Below are 20003 nucleotides of genomic sequence, written 5' to 3' on the forward strand. Positions count from 1 at the left end.
TCCAGTGTTTGTCCTCAATTTCCTTCTCTATTCTGAAGGCATTCACTTTTTTATCTTTGTTGCCTGAGACAGCTGTTTCATTCTACTGATAGATGTTATGTCACCTTGCTGCAAACTAGTGCTTCTGTCACTTTATGAGGGCTGTTTTCTTCTACACATTTTCATTTCAACTCTTGTCTTTTTATATAAATGATGAGCTCTTTAAAAATATACTACAGTAATCTATTGGGACGGATCAAGGAGTTTCTGCAAGCCACAAATGAAATTGGGGAGGGGATTGTGGTTATCTAAACTTTTATGTACTCCATTCTCTTCTGGGCAGTAGAGTCATAAACCTTTGACCTTACACGAGGGGAATGAAATAGTATGGCCTGCTATGCCTTCATTTGTTACAATTGTCCCCGATTACAATGGTTAGATATACTTTTAGTAATGAGATCATTTGTATCAAAGATAATAATAAAAACATGTTAGTTTCAGAATGAACTGATTTTCAATTTGGTTACCTTCCAAAATGGAGTAGTAGTAGAGAAAGTACATTAATCTGCACAATTTAAGCTTTAATGGGCTAGGAAACATACTTTTACATTAATATGTTTTAAACCTAAAGTACTGCGATTCTATTAAAAAACAAATCAGTTATGTACATTTGAATAACCAAGATGCTTTACAATTAGTATTTGCGTCTTCCAGTCCCAGCAAGAAGGGTCCAATCCTGCAGTGAACACTTTAAGGGCTGCAGAATCAGGCTTGAACTGGATTGTGAAAAATGTACCTAACGGCTGAAATGTAAAACAAATTCTCAGTTTGCAGTAGCAATTGTAGTAAATGTTTATTTTGTTGCAGCTAAATAGATTTCAGGTAATCTACAGATAATAAAATTGATCTGGAGGTAAAGGTGCAAATTTAATACACATCATTTCTCAAGAATATGTACAGAGGTGGTGCATTAACTTTGGGGAAATGTAATTTTCCCCCCATCAGCCATTTTCCTAGAGCAAATTTGTTTCTTTACTATCATTTACTATTGTTATAATTTTTTAATATTGATATTGTGGTAGCTTCCAGAGGCCTCAATCAGGATCAAGTCTCCTGTGCTATGCTAGACCATCTTCAAGCACCTGTGAATACCAGTCTTGAAGAGCTGACAAAATAAGAAAACCATAAGTTTAAAAGCATTAATTTACAATGGTCTTCAGCCTCTCATTCTTTGTGAGTCTAAACAAGTGTCTGATTCTGTAAACCTTAAATCACGTGACTATGTGACTTCAGTGGGACTACTCAGATGAGTAGAGACTAGTATTTTGGGACTGCAGATAGAAATTGTGACGATGCAAGAATGTGTGGTGAGCATTTTCTTTCACAAAATGGTTTTTGTGCTCTTTGAGGACTAGGTTCTTGAGCACTGTCTGGCAAGAACATGCTCAGTAAGACCACTCAGCAGAAATATCAGGACCTCTGCCAGCAGACTTGTTGTAACATAGCTGAAGGACTGGTGGCCCTAATATAGGCAGAGAACAATGAGCCACCTAGTATAAGAGAAACCACACATTTCTTCCACATTTCATTTGCCATATTGCAGGTGGATTTTCTGCATCCTCATCAGTAACAGGCCATAAATCTAGCTACATCATCAAGGCTCAGCTACTCACTGCCATTGCTCTCCTGGTAAAAGTCATGCACAGTCTTTAGTTCCTAGAAGTGATGAGGACACCTGATAGAAAAATCAGGAAGAACCCTGTTCCTACAGGGAAGAAAAGAAGTCCAACCACAAGGTAAAAACGAGAGCTAATGTGTTAGAGGTCCTACTTCCTTCGTGTGGGCATTGGACTTTGTCATACAGAAATTTATGTCAAAGTTCTTGTGACAGAATATACCTCCATGTCCATTATTGTAATAATCTTTGTACAAAGTGTGCCTTGTGAGGTATCATTTAAAAACTCATAATTTGCTGGTCATTATTGTCCTGGCAAAATATATTGGCAACATTATATATAAAGTTATAAGATTACACTGTATGGTGTTACTAAAACATGTTCCAAGTCTGGGGAATGGCCAAACCAGTTCCTCAGAGACAAAGGGCAAGCTGATGCCTCAGTCAGATGTACACTAGGCCAATGGTCCATTACCTGCTAAATGGCCGTTCTTTGACAGGAAAGGGGGCATGCACAAAAAATCTTAGCAAAGAAGCAGCAGAGTGTTTCCATCACAGAGATTGCCTGTTGCATTGCTCCCAGCTGGAAATGCTTCTGAAGGGGGGGAGGGGAGGACTATAAAAAGAAAGGGGAAATGCCCCAAGTCACCCCTCCTCCTCCTCCTCCCTTTCTCTGTCCATTGATTCACTGCATGAGAAGGAACAAAGGAAGCAGCCTTTACACATAAGAAGGGGTCCTGGCCTAAGGAGTTTGGTCAGTAAGACCGTTTAGAACATGTGGTGAGAAGAACTTTGCATTGAATTTAACATAGTTTGTTCAGTTAGGCACTAGTTGCATTTTGTCTTTATTTGTCTTGTAACCATTTTTGACTTTTATGCCTTATTATCCCTTGTACACTATACAGTCTTACACCTACTGTCCTAGGGCATCCTCAGCTCGGCATGAGTGGGGATGGATGCAGAACTCAGGCTGCAGCCTGAGCATGAATATCTATACTACAATTAAACAGCCCCTTAGCCTGAGCCCCATGAGTCCAAGTCATATGACAAGGGCCAGTTGCGGGTGTTTCATTGCAGTGTAGATATACCCTGAGTGACCCAGAGCCCCTATAGTGTCTCCTACACCCCTCTGGCACTCAGCCCAGTGTGTGTAGCTGGAGCAAAGGGGGCATGGCTGGGCAGCTCTATGCCTTAATGCCAAAGGGGGCTGCAGACAGCAGTACATGAGAGCAGCCCTGAGGATGCTCTAACTTATGCTGCACGCTGACTTGTTTCCTAGCTGGTCCCAGGCTTGGGAAAGTGTAGAGGTGGCTTGAAACTACCTTTGTTCACTGCCCCCAAGGCCCTACTCTCTGAGTCTTGTATTGAGTGCAGCTTGGCCATACTGGAAGATTTGGGTCTTCATCTTTAAAGCAATTTGCAAATATTGGGGCAAACCACTTTGCCTTACTCATGTTACTAGTCCCATTGGCTTCAGTGGGACTGCTTGCATCAATAAGATAATCAGGAGGCTATTAACCAATTAATCCTCTCAAAAGCTCTGTGAGGTAGGTACTGTAACCAAGAATTATCCACATGTTATATATGCCAAAGCTATTGTAAGTAAAGTTTACTAGTAAGTAGATTAATATGTTTTGTAAGGGGAAAAAACTTGAGATGGCTTATAAAATCTTACTCATTTGCAAAGGCAAACCACATTTTATCGATTTATTTTTAGTAACTGGTGATAGTTAAAAACGTTTACAATGAGTCAGGCCTTCTAAGAAAGCCTTTTTAGCCTTGCACTGTGTAACCATTTTTAGGGCTCTACCCTGCAAGGTGCTGAGCAACCTCCCTGAAGTCAAAGGGAATTACTCAGCATCTTGCAGGATCAGGCCCTTACAAAGTAGACATAGTGTGCCCATTGGATATGTCTATACTACAGCTGGGAGTCAGCCTTCCAGCCTGGGTAAACAGACTTGCATTAACTTCACTCACACTAGTGCACTAAAAATAGCAGTGTGGATGGTGTGGCAGTGATGTAGATGTGGGCTAGCCACCCAAACTCAGGCCCAGAGGGTTGGGTGGGCTTGAAAACCCAAGTTGCTGTGTCCACAGCTATTTTTCAGCATGGTAGCTTGAACAGAGCTAGCGCAAGTCTGTCCACTGGGCTAGGAAGCTTGCTCCCAGCTGCAGTGTCGACATCCATGAACTCCAGGGAGTTTTGGATCAGGCCCATTGTAATTTTATGTTCTTTACCTTGTGTGACTTCAGAGTGCTACATGATTGTTGAAGATAGCACAGCAGCTTAATTTTTAAAAAGATCAGCATGCACTTAGCATTTGCTTTTTAAAATTTAAATTGAAAGTTTGTTTATTTTTTTATTTATTTGTGTTTGTAGTGGGATAATTCCCTTGCAGCCTAGATTTCTCTGTCTTTCAGAATACAGTAATGCCACCCAGCTAATTTTTCGTCATTAAACCCTCAAGCAGTTACTAAAGGGAAAAATTATAATTCTGTCTCTTCCACAGAAATGAAAATTTGCAAACCTAAGATTAGGTAGAATACATTAGCATATGCACAAGTGCTTAATTACATTAGTGATGCAAATGTTTTGCAAGATTATGCTTTTGTAAACAAAATGATCTTCTTATTATAGAGAATTTGTGATAACTGCAATGTAAAGGAGCCTCGGAGGAAAAATTAGGAGAAATGAGGAGGACTACTGTATTCAGTGCCTAAGACAAGGGTTTCCTTAAAATACATTGAATCCCCAGTATTTCATTAAAAATGTCTGTTTAATTTTACATGGTAGATTCTATAACAAACCTTTTTTTACTATATGGTTTATTTTTACTTTAATGTAATAGAACTGGAGAAATTATGTCATAGATAGCTAAGCTTCTGGATATTCTAAATCCCCAACAATTGGAAACATGCATTGGTATAGAACTAATTTCACACCTTCTGCATTAAAACTTGGAATATATATTCATACATTTATTTTACATAATATTATAAAATACATTAAGTGGCATGAAATATAGTGCAATGAATAGGTGGTATTTTTAGGAAACAGGCTCATTTTATATTTGCACCTGTAGATGATATTCTGCATCTTCAAATTGGTGCTTACATGTCAAAAATAATATTTTTTCCATCAGTCACAAACTGTTTACTAACAAGTGTTACAGTTTCTTACATTTTTATTTTTGCTGTTAGGTTTAATTATAATTTCCCACAATAAACTTTTTCTCTTCAACAGAATTATTTCTGTCCTAAGGGCCCAATCATGCATTTCTTGAGCACCCCCAAAATCTCACTGAATTGGATGAGAGTCTTTGCTCCAAAAGATATGCATGATTGGACCTTAAGGCCCTAATGATGTTGGGGAATGAACCAGTCCTGGCTTTGTTAGTAGCATATGACGATTAAAGGGTCTATACATGATTTGTTTGGGATGAGCTGCATAATTCACTTGTGGCTTTGCAACTAATTAGTAATACAGCAGTCCCAAACTCATGGCAATAAAACCTTTCTATCATTTCCCATCATCATTTATTCATGTGTGTGTGTATAAAACCAGTGTTAAAAAAAATGTTATTTAGATTGCAAAGTCAAGCTCTCAAAGTTAGGAAACGCCAGCTATATGGTTGCCCAGGCAACCTTGTTTCTGAATCCTTGTGCCCATCCCATGCAATAAATTACAGCTAGGTCTTGTGGAAAAAGAAGTATGTGATCATGTTATTAAAGACTGTACCATAATGCATATACACAAGGGGGAAGCATGCATGGGTAACCATAAATTTGGCATTTCCTAACTTTGAGAGCTTGACTTTGCATCTAAATATTATTTTTGGAGGTAGTTTAAAAAAAAGTAATTTCCTAATTTTTTAAAAGGAAAAAGGTAAAAACAAATTATATTATGTACAATTGCAGAAACCCCATGCATCTTCATCAGAGCCTGAATGGTGAACCTTCAGCATCACAACACTGATGTCCATCACTAAGAGCTACTGGACTAGCTACAGTGTTTGGCAGCAGGAGAAAGCTATTATGCTGCTTTTATTTCATTGTATTTTATGATTAATTAAATCAGGCCTAGAGCCTTGCACAGGCCTTTTTATCATTTGAAATCCAAATATCGAAAATGAAATTAAAAAATTCTTAGAGGAGCCTGGTGCTGGGTCCAGGGTCTCTTTGCCATGTTAAAGTTACTCAGGCAGCTCCCTGGCTGGATCCTCAGCTCTAGTCAATGGAGCTACACCAATTTACTCCAGATGAGGATGAGGATCTGGTCTCATGAATATGTGTATACACATACATACGCACACACAGAGATATACTATGTATACTTATTATAGAGAAGCTAGGAGTGACCGCTATATTTAGGTTGTCTAACACTTTCCACTATAATAGATTCTTGTGACCTTTTTTTGAGATGATCTAACACCTTCGTTGTTTGCAGCAAGCCTTTGAAATTCAGCAAGGAGAAAGATCCGATTAATATCACTCTAATTCATCTGTTGTATTAGTGGAAACAAACTCTCTCTCTCTCTCATGCATACACACACACGCATTTCTATTGAGATGCAATTAAATGATTTACCAATATCTAGCTATCTATCTACCTATATATCTAATTTCAGACAATTTCTCTAGTATCATGATGCTTTACTGCCATGAAACCCATTTCACATTTCATCAGTCCCTCTGAAAATGATGGAGTGAGATCATTTACCCAGTTCTTGTTAATGGGTTGGGCCTTTTTTATTCTTACTACACAAAATGAGAGAATAGCATGGCAAATTCATATCCATTACTATAACAGATATACTGCTTGATACTAGTCAGATCTTGTTTAATAGTTGCGCTAATAAAGAAAAATATCTGTGATTTGAGAACTTTTAAAATCAGAATAATTGGTAGATCATTTTCTGGTCTGTATAAACTCCTGTTCTAATTGAAAATGTGCCCAATCCACAAACTTCAGATCTTTATCCAAATTGTTCAGGAATGGTTCAATGCATGGGTTTGCTTTTGGACTTCTGTAGTTCTGACGGTTTCTATTTTAAATATGTAATCATAACTAATAATATTTTGCAGTTCTACAGAGCGATTCATCCGAACATCTCATTGCCCCTTACAAAACTTTATTATTATCACAATCTTCTGAGGTAGTCAAGGAAGATAAAGGAATCATTTCACCCAAACTGAAATGCAGCTATCTCTGGAATGGAATGTGGCAGCTGTTTGACAGGATACGGTAATGCAGTTTGGGACAGGAAACAGAGAAGATGTTTGTGTTCATCTGAAACTAAAGAGGAAATTTTCAGTGTAAAAATATAATACCCAATCTAGAATCTGGCTTGAGACTAGAGTAACACTCCTACTCTAAGAAATGTGCTATGGGCCCATACTTTCTGCTGCACTCAGCTTCCATAGACCTTAAATTACTGTAGTTATATTAGGAAATCAGATACTGTGCTAATGGGTGCATTATAGGTACCTAGATGGATGGATATATATTTAATTAATATTTCAAATTTACATAGTTCCGTTGGCGTGAAAGAGCCTTTTAAGGTGAAAATGCATGGACAGTTAAGGGCCTGTTTAACTTCCTGAACTCAACAAGGAGTGATACGTAAGAGTCTGTTCATACCTCTAACTTGGGCCAAGCTTGCTGGGGATGTTTGGAGAAACCAAAATAGGACTAAATTTAAAAGAAAACTAAATTGTTTTAGTTCCCAGATAAGATGTTAACATATTATTCTTTTCGCCAGTGGATGTGATTTTTCTGAAAGCATCCACTATATTTTGATTTAATTATTGCCCTTTTGAAAGGTTTAGAAACTAATACAGCGTTCCATTTTCTGCTGTGTAGTTCATGCAGTATTCATATATACAAGATCATTACTTCCAAATGAGTTTGTGAGAAAAGGAACCGGCCGTATTCCATTGGCCTTCTCCTTTTTGTTTAAAGAGGCATGCTTCCACTGCAGAGCAGTAATGGCAATAGTGCTTTGGCAAACACCTATAAAACAAGAAAAGTCCCACTTTCCTGTATTAATCCATCAGGATGCTTTCAGGGATTCTTCTTGTCTAAAATATTCATAGACAGCAAAATGTCCTGAATGCCCTACAGAATTTGTGCAGAGCCAGGCAGATGATTGATAGTGAAGTTCTGTTCTGAGTCACTCCCAGTATGTAATTCTATTTGTCTTGCCAAACACTAAAGAGCAAGCAACTCATAAAATGTAAAGGTAACAGGCCTTGTATTTTCCCACATTTAAAAAAAGAACCTGGTGTCTCCACTTCACTGTGCTTCATTGAATGTAACAAATTTCTATTAAATCAAAAGAGAAAGGCATAGTGTTCCTGGAGGAGTACTTAAAAGCTATATTAAGCAGCTGTCATTTATTGTATCTTATATGTATATGTGTATATAATTTCAAAAATGTCTCCACCACAGACTACATCATAAAAAATTTACTTCTTAAATAAATCAGTGAGATAGCTCCCTTCCTTCCTTTGTTATGACATTCAAAAGAATGCTTTTTCAAGATCGCACCATTCAGACTAAGTACCACCCCCCTCCATTAAAATAACATTAAGGCAGAAACTCCAGTCTTTACTCACCCTGTTGTACCCAGATAAAGTGGATGATATAATGCATTAATGAGACTGTGGTATCTAGATTTATTAGAACTTTCAACCACCATTGTCTCCAATAGCATCGTGGTCAAGTTTGCATGCCTTATTGTATTGGCCATTACTACTTCATCAATGATATCCTATTGTTATGTTGGCTCCTGAGCAGCAATGTGCAAAAGAACAAATTAAAGATGAAGTTTCAGCTTAAATGCTGGCTTTCATTGGTTTTCTTATTTTAAGCCAGGCTATCAACATTGTTTAACATTTGGTATTGCATTTATTTGTTTGTATTAGGGATAGTATCCAAGTGCTTGCCTGCTAGCTGGCCTGCCTGATAACATGCACTTAGCCAGCATCTTTATTTCTAGTCCTGCTGCGTCTTACTTTTACTGTGCAAAGTCTCACTGAAAGAAATTGTGCAAGTGTCCTGTTATACAGACACTGCTGGGAACGAGAGCCAGGCACAATCAAAATGGTGTAAGAGTAGCAATTTTTAGTATTCGAAATGCTCAACAAAATGTCAGATTGGGAAGAAAAAGGGTTAGCAAGTAATCCACCCAGCAGTGGAATGAGTCCTGTGTGGTGGTCTTTATTGGCCATCCAGGCCTACATAGTTAAGGCAGCTGACTTCAGCCTTATCTGCCCCCTCATCTCACATTTAGCCAAGCTATGAGATCGGCAAGATGCCACTGTCCCCCAATCCACCCTTCCCTTGTCTCTGATAAGAGTGCGCACAAAGGTTGTGTACTTGACCTAGCAGCATTCCATCCTCATGCCAATCAAAACTTCAGGTCCCAGTCAAAAACCACTCACAGGCCTGTGTTCAGGACTAGGATAGGTAAATGACCCTGCCCCCACCATTAGACCATAGGTCAAGTGCTCAACAAAGAGAGCAAATTTATGCTATTAACATTTAACCCTTATAAATGCTTCGGGGAACATAGAAACCGTCAATCTATAGTAGGGGAAAACTGATTCCTGAAAACAACAGGCAATCCACATAGAGCTGAAGCAAGCTGTTTAACCCAGTGCTCAAACCCCAGAACCATACTCAATATCCACTAGAAAATTCATGGTGGGAGGATGGGGCCAAGCTTCCAGCTTCCCACTCTGAAACAATATCCCCCACCCCGAAACTGGAATAGGGGAACCAATAAGCCCTTCCTGCAGCCTGTAAATAGACTGGCATCGGCACACAGAGGCCTCCTCCATGTGGTGGCCACAAATGCTATGGGGGACGGGGCTGTTTCTGTCCACTGTAAGGAGTCCAGAAGTGCAAGTGCCCCACTGCTCCAAACAAAGGACCCATCACAGTGAGTGGGGAAGCTGTCCTTAGGAGTGAGATTTACAGAAGCAAAGAGTGAGATTCAAGGCCAAAAAGTAAGATTTTCGAGGTGGTGTGCTAGGTCATTGGTTTAGACCAGGGATCGGCAACCTTTGGCACGTGGCCTGTCAGGGAAATTTGCTGGCAGGCCGGGCCGGTTTGTTTACCTGCCGCGTCTGCAGGTTTGGCCGATTGCAGCTCCCACTGGCTGCGGTTCACCATTCCAGGCCAATGGGGGCTGCGGGAAGTGGCCAGCACATCCCTCGGCCCGCACCGCTTCCCACAGCCCCCATTGGCCTGGAACAGCAAACCGTGGCCAGTGGGAGCTGCGATCAGCTGAACCTGTGGACGCAGCAGGTAAACAAACCGTCCTGGTCTGCTAGCAGATTTCCCTTATGGGCCATGTGCCAAAGGTTGCCAATCCCTGCTTTAGCCACAAACTCTCCTCTTTGGTCCTTGGTGACATCCAATAGTTCAGGTTTTTAATCCAACCAGCACTTAATAGTTTGTTTTAAAATGTATACTGCTTAATATTGCATATGAAACACTTAAATGTCCTAATTTATACTGAAGTCTAGGGCACATGAGGATTCTATATGCAAGGGAAACCAGTGGATTTTAATAAAAATGATTATTTGCTGATTGGAACAAAAAATCTGGATGCTTGAAGATCCCTGAGAATCAGAGTTAATAACCCTGGGCTTATAACACACAGTCAATGGACAGAACAAGAGAAATATTCAAAAATAAACTTTTTATATAAACCTAACAAAAAAGAAAACTTATGTTTTATCAATGCAACGGTGTTTATTTTGCACATAAACTTGTCATAGTGTTCATTTATTTAAAAAAATACTTTACAGTACAAATATTATTTGGTTTGTATGTTATTGGTCATATTACATTTACAGCAAACTAAAATAAAGTAATCAGATTCCAAAATAAATAAATGCAAAATAAATTAATTAAAATAAAACACAACCAAACAATACATTAAATGAATGTAAAATAAGTACCGTAATTAAACTGAATTTAATTTGAAGTATTTAAAAAAGATTGGCTAGATAGATCAGATAATCAAAGCATAGACAAAGGATTCAGATTCCACATTTCCTTTAATATCTAATCTGTTTTCACATTTTAGTCACGTGCTTTGTTATATTGCCATGTGGCCCCCTTTGATGATTTTATAAGTTCTTTTGGTGGCTCAAACTTGAAACGTGGCTCAGGATTTGCCAGGTTCACTTGGACAATAGAAGACAGTGTCCCGTCTAGTCCAAGGTTTGGTCTGAATGGTCTCTTATTCTTTCAAACAAAACTGAACACTCTCTCATCTCTTGCATTTGAGTTGGGTAAAATTAAGACAAGCCTGGCAACCTTGGACAGTAATGGGAATGTGATATAAGCACATTTAAAGAAAGAAGTGCATTTTAAAAAGAAGTCTTGCCTGCTACCAGGACAATGAAGGACCATGAATTTGTCTAGTGTGGTCTGACAGGGTGGACTAGGCCCAGAGACCCCTTGCTGGAGGCCTCAGGGTCCTATCACACCCTATGCCAGAGAGGAGAAGAAGAGAAGTCCTCCGAGTGGCCTAGAGTGGTTGCAGGGAACCAGCCAATGAGGGCCAAGCAGACTCACCTAAAAGCAGAGCTGAAAGGAAGAGCTGGATCGGCTTCCCCAGGCACAATTTAAAGGGTCTGCAGCAGCTGGAGCCCCCAGCCCTTTAAATTGCTGCCAGAGCCCAGCTGCTGGAGCCCTGGGTCCTTTAAATCGTCCCTGGAGCCTCTTCCCCAGGGCTCTGGCAGGCTCCGGGGAAGATTTAAAAGGCCCAGGGCTCCGGCTGCCGCTACTGCCCGGGGCCCTTTAAACTGCTGCCACAGCCCCTGGCTGCTGCTGTTACCCTGGGGAGGGGGAAGAAGGCACTTGCCGGTACAGGGTGGGCCGGGGCTGGCTCTGACCCCCAGCCCTGCCCCTTCCGCCCAAGGCCCCGCCCCTTCTGGGAGCCAGAGCCGGCCCCAGCCCAGCCTCGTACTGGTAAGTCCCTAGGCTTACTTTCACCCCTGCCTAAAAGAAGCTGCAGGGCCAGAGTCAGTCAATTGCAGTCTAGAGCTGAAGAAGTGAGGAGCAGCAGGACCACAGGCAGATCAGTTGCTGGCAGGGCCCAGGGGAGAAAGAAGTTGCTCCCGGCTAGCTGCTGAGACTGAGTAATGACTGAGCCCAGGGAAAGCTGCAGGAAGATAGTATCTCTAGGGAGGAAGCCCTGAGGGTATGGCACCATACCAGGGCTGGGACTATTTGAAGACTGATCTCAGGGAGGACTACAGAGATACCAAGAGAGGGATACTGGGATAAGCCCCTGGTGGACTGTATGACCCAGAAGGGGTCTGCTCTGTTTGACATACAGACTTTGCCAGAGGACTGAGTCAGTGAAAACCTGCCTGAGAAACCATCAACAGGAGTCACCACAAATGGAGAGAATGCAGGCACATGCACTCAATCAGAGGGTGCTCATGAGAGGTGCACCCCATTATATGTGATTTAAATTTTGAACTGTATTTTGCAGAACCTGCAAACTTTTGATCAAGTCCTGTTTGTTTTTTGGGTGAACTCATTTTTTTGACTGTCAAGTATTCACACACAACCTCCCCCATTCCTCCGCATGGCCTCCTCTCTCCTTTTGTGCACATATAAAATGCGGGCCTATAGTCTCCATGGTTACCACAACACAAGCTTGGAAAACAGCTTTCCAAGCTGTAAACCAGGGATCAGCAACCTTTGGCACGCGGCACGTCAGGGAAATCCAGTGGCAGGCCCGAATGGTTTGTTTACCTGCAGCATCTGCGAGTTCGGCCGATTGCACCGTTCCAGGTCAATGGGGGCTGCGGGAAACGACGGCCAGCACATCCCTTGGCCCACACTGCTTCCTGTAGCCCCCTGGAACAGCGAACCGTGGCCAGTGGGAGCTGTGATCGGTCAAACCTGCAGACGCTACAGGTAAACAAACCATCCTGGCCTGCCAGCGGATTTCCCTGACGGACCGTGTGCCAAAGGTTGCCGATCCCTGCTCTAAACCTTGTGCCTGAGGCCCTGGATATCTTGTCTCTTTCAGCACTTGAGTAAAAATATTTTAAATCTTTAAATATGTATTCACAATGAATGGGATTAGTTTAAGAAGGTGTGTGAGAGAGAGATAGCATGCTAATGAGTGAGTCTCACACCCAATGAGTGAGACTTGACATGTCTGGCGGAGTGGGCATTCGTTACAAGGGACATTGCATACCATGCCTTTAAAACTGTGTCACAGATTCTGTAGTATATGCATCACAAAACTCATAAAGCCAAATATGCATAGTCACAGCCACCATTCAAGACTCATTCATTTGGGACATGGTTTCACTTATATCAATGTCAGCTGAAAAGCGTGGTGGCTGCATGAAAAATTGCAGGTTTTCACAGCTTGCTCAGACAACCTGCCACATGGCAGCTGCCATTTTGGTTTCCCTCCACTTGTCACACATGAACGTTTTCTTTATTCTAGATTGAAAAGGCCTATACTGAAATATAGTAGGCATTTTCAAAATGAGGTTATGGTCAAAGCTGGGGGTGGCCAACCTGAGCCTGAGAAGGAGCCAGAATTTACCAATGTACATTGCCAAAGAGCCACAGTAATACATCAGCAGCCCCCCATCAGCTCCCCCACCCCGCTCCCAGTGCTTCCCACCCACCGGCAGCCCTGACGATCAGCGCATCCCCCTCCCTCCCCGCACCTCCCGATCAGTTGTTTCGTGGTGTGCAGGAGGCTCTGGAGGGGGGGAGAGGGGAGAAGCGAAGGCATGCAGGCTCAGGGGAGGGGGCGGGAAGCAGTGGAATGGGGGCAGGGCCTGTAGCAGAGCCAGGGTTTGAGCAGCAAGCACCCCCGGCTCACTGGAAAGTTGGTGCCTGTAGCTCCAGCCCTGGAGTCGGTGCCTATACAAAGAGCCGCATATTAACTTCTGAAGAGCCGTGTGGCTCCAAAGCCACAGGTTGGCCACCCCTGGTCAAAGCAATTATGTCAGCATGACAATTTCAATTGTGAGTGGAGAAAAGGGAAGAGAAATGAAATAATGCTAGACTTGTCCACCCACCACAAGAGGGAGGGGAAAATCAATGTAGAGGGGGCAAAGAAAAGGGAGAAAGTTAGAAGTGGGTGAATGGGGAGGGAGATAGACAAAAACTCTGCCTCTGTAACCACATTATTCTTATTACGCGTATTTCTATGGTTTACCATACAACACACTAACCTGTATTGCTAGGTGGATATTACTCATCCAATATTTTGTTTGCTGATTAGCATAAAAATATTTTCCCAGATAAATTATTTGATTGGTAATGTTTGTCATTTTTTGTTCAGCTCTGTGTTTTCTATTCAGCTTTGCCTGTTTTTCCTATTAGACTAGACTAGAAGAGATGGCTGTAGGGCATTCTATTTACTTAGAAACAATCTCTGATAAAAATTACACATAGCACACAACAATTCATAATCTTGCCCCAAATTACTCACAATAGAATGCTCTAGGGTTTAGATGCACCAGCATATATATTATATATTCTGAAATCTTTTCTGATGTAATCCTGTTTTTGCATTCTCATTACAGTAAGCCTCAGTGAAATCAGTAATGTAAGCATCTTGTTTCAATAAGCAGCAAAGACAACTGAAAAATTACAAAAAACTCCAATAATCTGTAAAACAAGGAGTAGTACTTAGTGGCAAAAGATCAATGACACTGATTACTCTTATATGGCTCAATAAAAAGTGAATGGGCCAGATCCTCAGCTGGTGTAAATTGTTATACCTTCACTCATGTCAAGGGAGTGATGCTGATTTGCACCAGCTGAGGCTCTCACTCTATATATCCATGAGAGACCTAGGTTTGATTCTTGGTTTTTGAATCTAATTACCTGGCAGTGCTGCTGGTGAAGCATGGAAGTTCATAGAATCATAGAACCATAGACTTTAAGGACAGAAGGGACTCTTATGATCGTCTAGTCTAACCTTCTGCACAACGCAGGCCACAGAATCTCACCCACCCACTCCTGTAACAAACGCCTAACCTGTGTCTGAGCTAGTGAAGTCCTCAAATCATGGTTTAAAGACTTCAAGGTGCAGAGAATCCTCCAGCAAGTATCCCGTGACCTTGAGTAACACAAGTTATCCATTTAAACAGATGAAAGGGATTGTTGATAGGCTCCCAAGACAGACCCATTTAATCCTTATTGGTGGTGATTAGCAGTTTTGAATACAGTACAAATAAAGAACAGGAGAAACTGGGGGTTCTTCAGGGCTCTGTAAAAGTCAACATAGGCCAAAACTGGTTCAATCGTTTCTCTGCTTCAAACGTGCATGTTGATATATGGGACAAGACACACACATAGTGCTGCCTTGTATGCCTTGGGCATATTCCCTTAGGGCTTATCTACCCTACAAGTTTTTATCCTGTTTGTAACTAGCTTGTGACATAGTTGATTCCAGTGTGGTTCATGTTCACACATAATATGGTTATGACAAAGGCTCAGATTATTTAAATCAGCTGAGCTGTGCTCAGGGCAAATCCAGAGGAAGTAAGAACAAAGGCAGCTGTGAGCCACTTCTGTGGCTCCCTGATCATGTGAGCACCAGGCTGGTTCCCTGGCACAAGACAGAACACCCAAAAGGCTAATGGCTGCCAGTGTGGCAATTTGGGCAGCTAAGGATCAGATGACAGTAGCAGTGCTCTTATCATGCCTCCTTTCCTCTAACTATGCCTCTGCATCAGGGGATGGGCGGAAGGCTGATGCAGGAGCATCTACAACAGCCCTGTCCCGCTGGAGAATTCCACTAGGGAGGTGGTTGAATCAAAGCCCTGGCTGGGATGATTTAGTTGGGGATTGATCCTGCTTTGAGCGGGGGGTTGGACTAGATGACCTCCTGAGGTCCCTTCCAACCCTGATATTCTATGATAGGCAGAGGGTGTCCTCCTGTGGCAGTATAAATTGTGGCTACAGCTGCCAGAGCTTGGTGGGGCTGATCTAGGCAACATATCTAGCCCTTATTTAAAATTTGCTAGCTGCTGAGTATAGTTTCCATAGTTTGCGTCCCTAGCTGTCTTTTCAGGACATATGGTTTCTGATGGTACCAGAACAATTCTGAGATCTCAATATGTCCTTGTGTAGCGTTTTCTATCTTTGTGTTTCTATATCACATATATACTCTGCTGGAATTTACCATCAATTTAAAAATAGAAAATAGTCCCTCTTTTCTCTTTCACGCTTTCTTTCTGTTCTTTGTGCATTTCTTTTTCTATTCTTGAAGTGGCTGATATAGAACAAAAGTGTCCCTTGGCAGAATTGTCCCTTAGCCCAGTATCCACAGCTTTCCTGTTTTTTTGCCTTCAGTATTTTAAAAGGCAAAAACTGAATCAGGTTTAATGAGTCTCATTTAATCTCAGGGAAAAAAATAAATACAGGCTTAAAGCCTGGGAACAGGCAAAGGGTTATTGAAATCTATGACTATTCCAGCAGCGTTAGCTTCTTTTTCAACAGGTAAACTCCCACCCTTCCCATCTATTGAAAGAAGATTATTCAGAACAGAGTGTTAAAGGGAGAAGAAAACAATTACTAAAACCCCAAAACAAACAAAGAACCGCCTCCCCCAAGCCATCTTCAAACCAACCCCTCCCCCAAATCAACCCAATATGACATCTTACATATAAAATCAGGACCATTTTTAGTATCTGTGAGCGATTTGACCAATCCAGTAGCACAGGAGCCAGCAAACAGAGCTGTAAACAGGGGAGTCTGAGTGGGAGTTTGCAAGGGGAGTTGGGGGGGGAAGACTAAGAGAGCCAGGCAGAGGAACAGACAGGGTAGTGAAGGGAGTGTGTGGTGGTCTGGCAATGTTTTGGTGCTCGTTGGGGGTTTGTTTTGCTGTGGGTGGTGGTGTTTTGGTTTGGTTTGTGTTTCCTGGACTAACAGGATTTAGGTGGGAAGGCTATGACAGATACAGAGGCAGCAGTGGTAGTTACCCAAGCAGTGGAAGACACAATGAAGATGACTGGATGTAGAAGCTGTGGCATGTACATGATCCTGGAGGGGGTACCTGAAAAGAGTTTAATCTGCATGAAGTGCCGCCCAATAGAGCAGATGGAAGAAAAGATCCAAGGATTGGAGATGCAGATGTAAACTCTGGTTGTGTTTAAAAGGCGGTTCGAGCGGATGATGGAGCAAAGACACGAGGTGGCTGAAGGCAAAAGCTCAGACCTGCAGATGGAAGCAGGACCAAAGAACTCTGAGGGGATACTGCTGGGTGAGGAAAGTGGACAGTGGAAGCATGTGACTAAGAGAACCAGGCAGAGGAAAAGACAGGCTAGTGAAGGAAAAATAGAGCTCAGGACCAGGTTTGCAGTGTTGGAAAATGAAGAAGGGGCACAGCAGGTGGTCATTGAAGATGAGAGGGCAAGGAAGAAGAGAAGAGCAGCTAGTCCTATAGAAGAGCAGCTAGTCCTCTCTTTAGGGGGGAGGGGTAGCTCAATGGTTTGAGCATTGGCCTGCTAAACCCAGGGTTGTGAGTTCAATCCTTGAGGGAGCCATTTAGGGATCTGGGGCAAAAATTGGGGATTGGTCTTGCTTCAAGCAGGGGGTTGGACTAGATGACCTCCTGAGGTCCCTTCCAACCCTAACCTTCTATGATTCTAAGAGGGCAAGAGACAATGGAGATAACACCACCAAATATGAGCCCCAGGATGGATTGCAAAGGATTGCAAGGGACAATAGGAATCGAGAGGACTTGCAGCTAGAGGGAACGGGGATAGACTGGAGAATTGCACCATAGCCAGGAAAAGGCAGGTCTACGTGATTGGGGACTCCTTACTGAGAAGAATACACAGGCCTGTAACTAGAGCTGATCCAGAGAACAGAAGGGTGTGCTGTCTGCTGGATGCTAAGATACGGGACGTGGACCTGAGGCTGAAGAGGATCCTAACAGGAGCGGGAAAGAGTCCACTGATTGCCCTTCATGTGGGAACAAACGATACAGCTAGATTGTCGCTGGAATGTATCAAGGGAGACTATGCCAGGTTGGGGAAGACACTTAAGGAAATCGAGGCTCAAGTGATCTTCAGTGGGATTCTGCCTGTTCCTAGAGAAGGGCAACAAAGGTGTGACAAGATTATGATGCTCAACAGATGGCTCAGGCACTGGTGCTATAAGGAGGGCTTATGTATAAGGATGTATGGCCACTGGGAAGCATTCATGGACAGAGGACTGTTCTCTCGGGATGGACTTCACCTGAGTAAGGAGGGAAATAGACTTCTAGGATGGAGGATGGCACAACTGATCAAGAGAGCTTTAAACTAGGAATCTGGGGGAGATGGTTGGGAGAAGTCCAGGTAATCTCCATTCCAGATTTTAACATTGAGAGAGGGAAGAAAATGAAGTAAGAAAGGATACAGCTGTGGGTAGGAGAATGGACATAAGGAGGAAGGGTAGTGTATATACCAGTCTAATAGGTGATACCGGCGGTAGAATGTCTGTACCTAATCGGGTAAAGAATGTGAGCAAGGCCAAACAGCAAAAATTAAGATGTTTGTACACTAATGCGAGGAGCCTATGTAACAAAATGGAGGAACTAGAGCTACTGGTGCAGGAAGTGAAACTAGATATTATAGGGATAACAGAAACATGGTGGAATAGTAGTCATGACTGAACTACAAGTATTGAAGGGTATGTGCTGTTTAGGAAAGACAGAAATAAAGGCAAAGGTGGTGGAGTAGCATTGTATATCAATGATGAGGTAGACTGTAAAGAAATAAGAAGTAATGGAATGGATAAGATAGAGTTTGTCTGGACAAAAATCACATTGGGGAAGAAAGGTACTAGGGCCTCCAAGGGCTTCATTTTCTTCTGACAGGTTTCAGAGTAGCAGCCGTGTTAGTCTGTATCAAAAAGGACTAGAGTACTTGTGGCACCTTAGAGACTAACAAATTTATTTGAGCATAAGCTTTCATGGACTACAGCCCACTTCATCGGATGCATAGAATGGAACATATAGTAAGAAGATATTTATACATACAGAGAACATGAAAAGGTGGAAGTACCCATACCAACTGTAAGAGGCTAATGAAGAGGAGCTATCATCAGCAGGGGGAAAAAAACGTTAGAAGTGATAATCAAGATGGCTCATTTCAGATAGTTGACATGAAGGTATGAGGATACTTTTCATGTTCTCTGTATGTGGGAGTGTGCTAATAAAGTTTGCGGATGACACAAAGCTGGGAGGTATTGCCAATACAGAGAAGGACTGGGATATCATACAGGAAGATCTGGATGACCTTGTAAACTGGAGTAATAGTAATAGGATGAAATTTAAGAGTGAAAAATGCAAGGTCATGCATTTAGGGATTAATAACAAGAATTTCTGTTATAAACTGGAGACGCATCACTTGGAAGTAACAGAGGAGAAGGATCTCAGAGTATTGATTGATCACAGGTTGACTATGAGCCGCCAATGTGATATGGCTGTGAAAAAAGCTAATACGGTCTTGGGATGCATCAGGTGAGCTATTTCCAGTAGAGATAAGGAGCTGTTAGTACCATTATACAAGGCACTGGTGAGACCTCATCTGGAATATTGTGTGCAGTTCTGGTGTCCCATGTTTAAGAAAGATGAATTCAAACTGGAACAGGTACAGAGAAAGGCTACTAGTATGATCTGAGGAATGGAAAACCTGTTTTATGAAAGGAGACTCAAAGAGCTTGGCTTGTTTAGCCTAACCAAAAGAAGGATTAGGGGAGATATGTTTCAGAGTAGCAACCGTGTTTGTCTGTGTTCGCAAAAAGAAAAGGAGTACTAGTGGCACCTTAGAGACTAACCAATTTATTTGAGCATAAGCTTTCGTGAGCTACAGCTCACTTCATTGGATATGATTGCTGTCTATAAATATATCACAGGGAGAAGAATTATTTAAGCTCAGTACCAATGTGGACACAAGAACAAATGGATATAAACTGGCCATCAGGAAGTTTAGACTTGAAATCAGATGAAGGTTTCTAACCATCAGAGGACTGAAGTTCTGGAACAGCCTTCCAAGGGAAGCAGTGGGGGCAAAAGACATATCTGGCTTCAAGACTAAGCTTGACAAGTTTATGGAAGAGATGATATAATGGGATAGCCTAATTTTGGCAATTAATTTATCTTCAACTATTAGCGGTAGATATGCCCAGTGGCCTGTGATGGGATGTTAGATGGGGTGGGATCTGAGTTACTACAGAGAATTCTTTCCTGGGTGTCTGGCTGGTGAGTCTTGCCCACATGCTCAGGGTTTAGCTGATTGCCATATTTGGGGTCGGGAAGGAATTTTCCTCCAGGGCAGATTGGCA

The 20003-nt window shown here is 42.1% G+C and overlaps 1 long non-coding RNA gene across 1 annotated transcript in view; it reads left to right on the forward strand.

The window, feature by feature from the left end:
* Nucleotides 1-20003, forward strand: part of LOC141981723 (uncharacterized) — a 91442-nt gene that overhangs the window by 21698 nt on the left and 49741 nt on the right. The window lies entirely within an intron of this gene.

This window comes from Natator depressus, chromosome 2 (assembly GCF_965152275.1).
Source record: "Natator depressus isolate rNatDep1 chromosome 2, rNatDep2.hap1, whole genome shotgun sequence".
In the NCBI taxonomy this organism is placed as follows: domain Eukaryota; kingdom Metazoa; phylum Chordata; order Testudines; family Cheloniidae; genus Natator; species Natator depressus.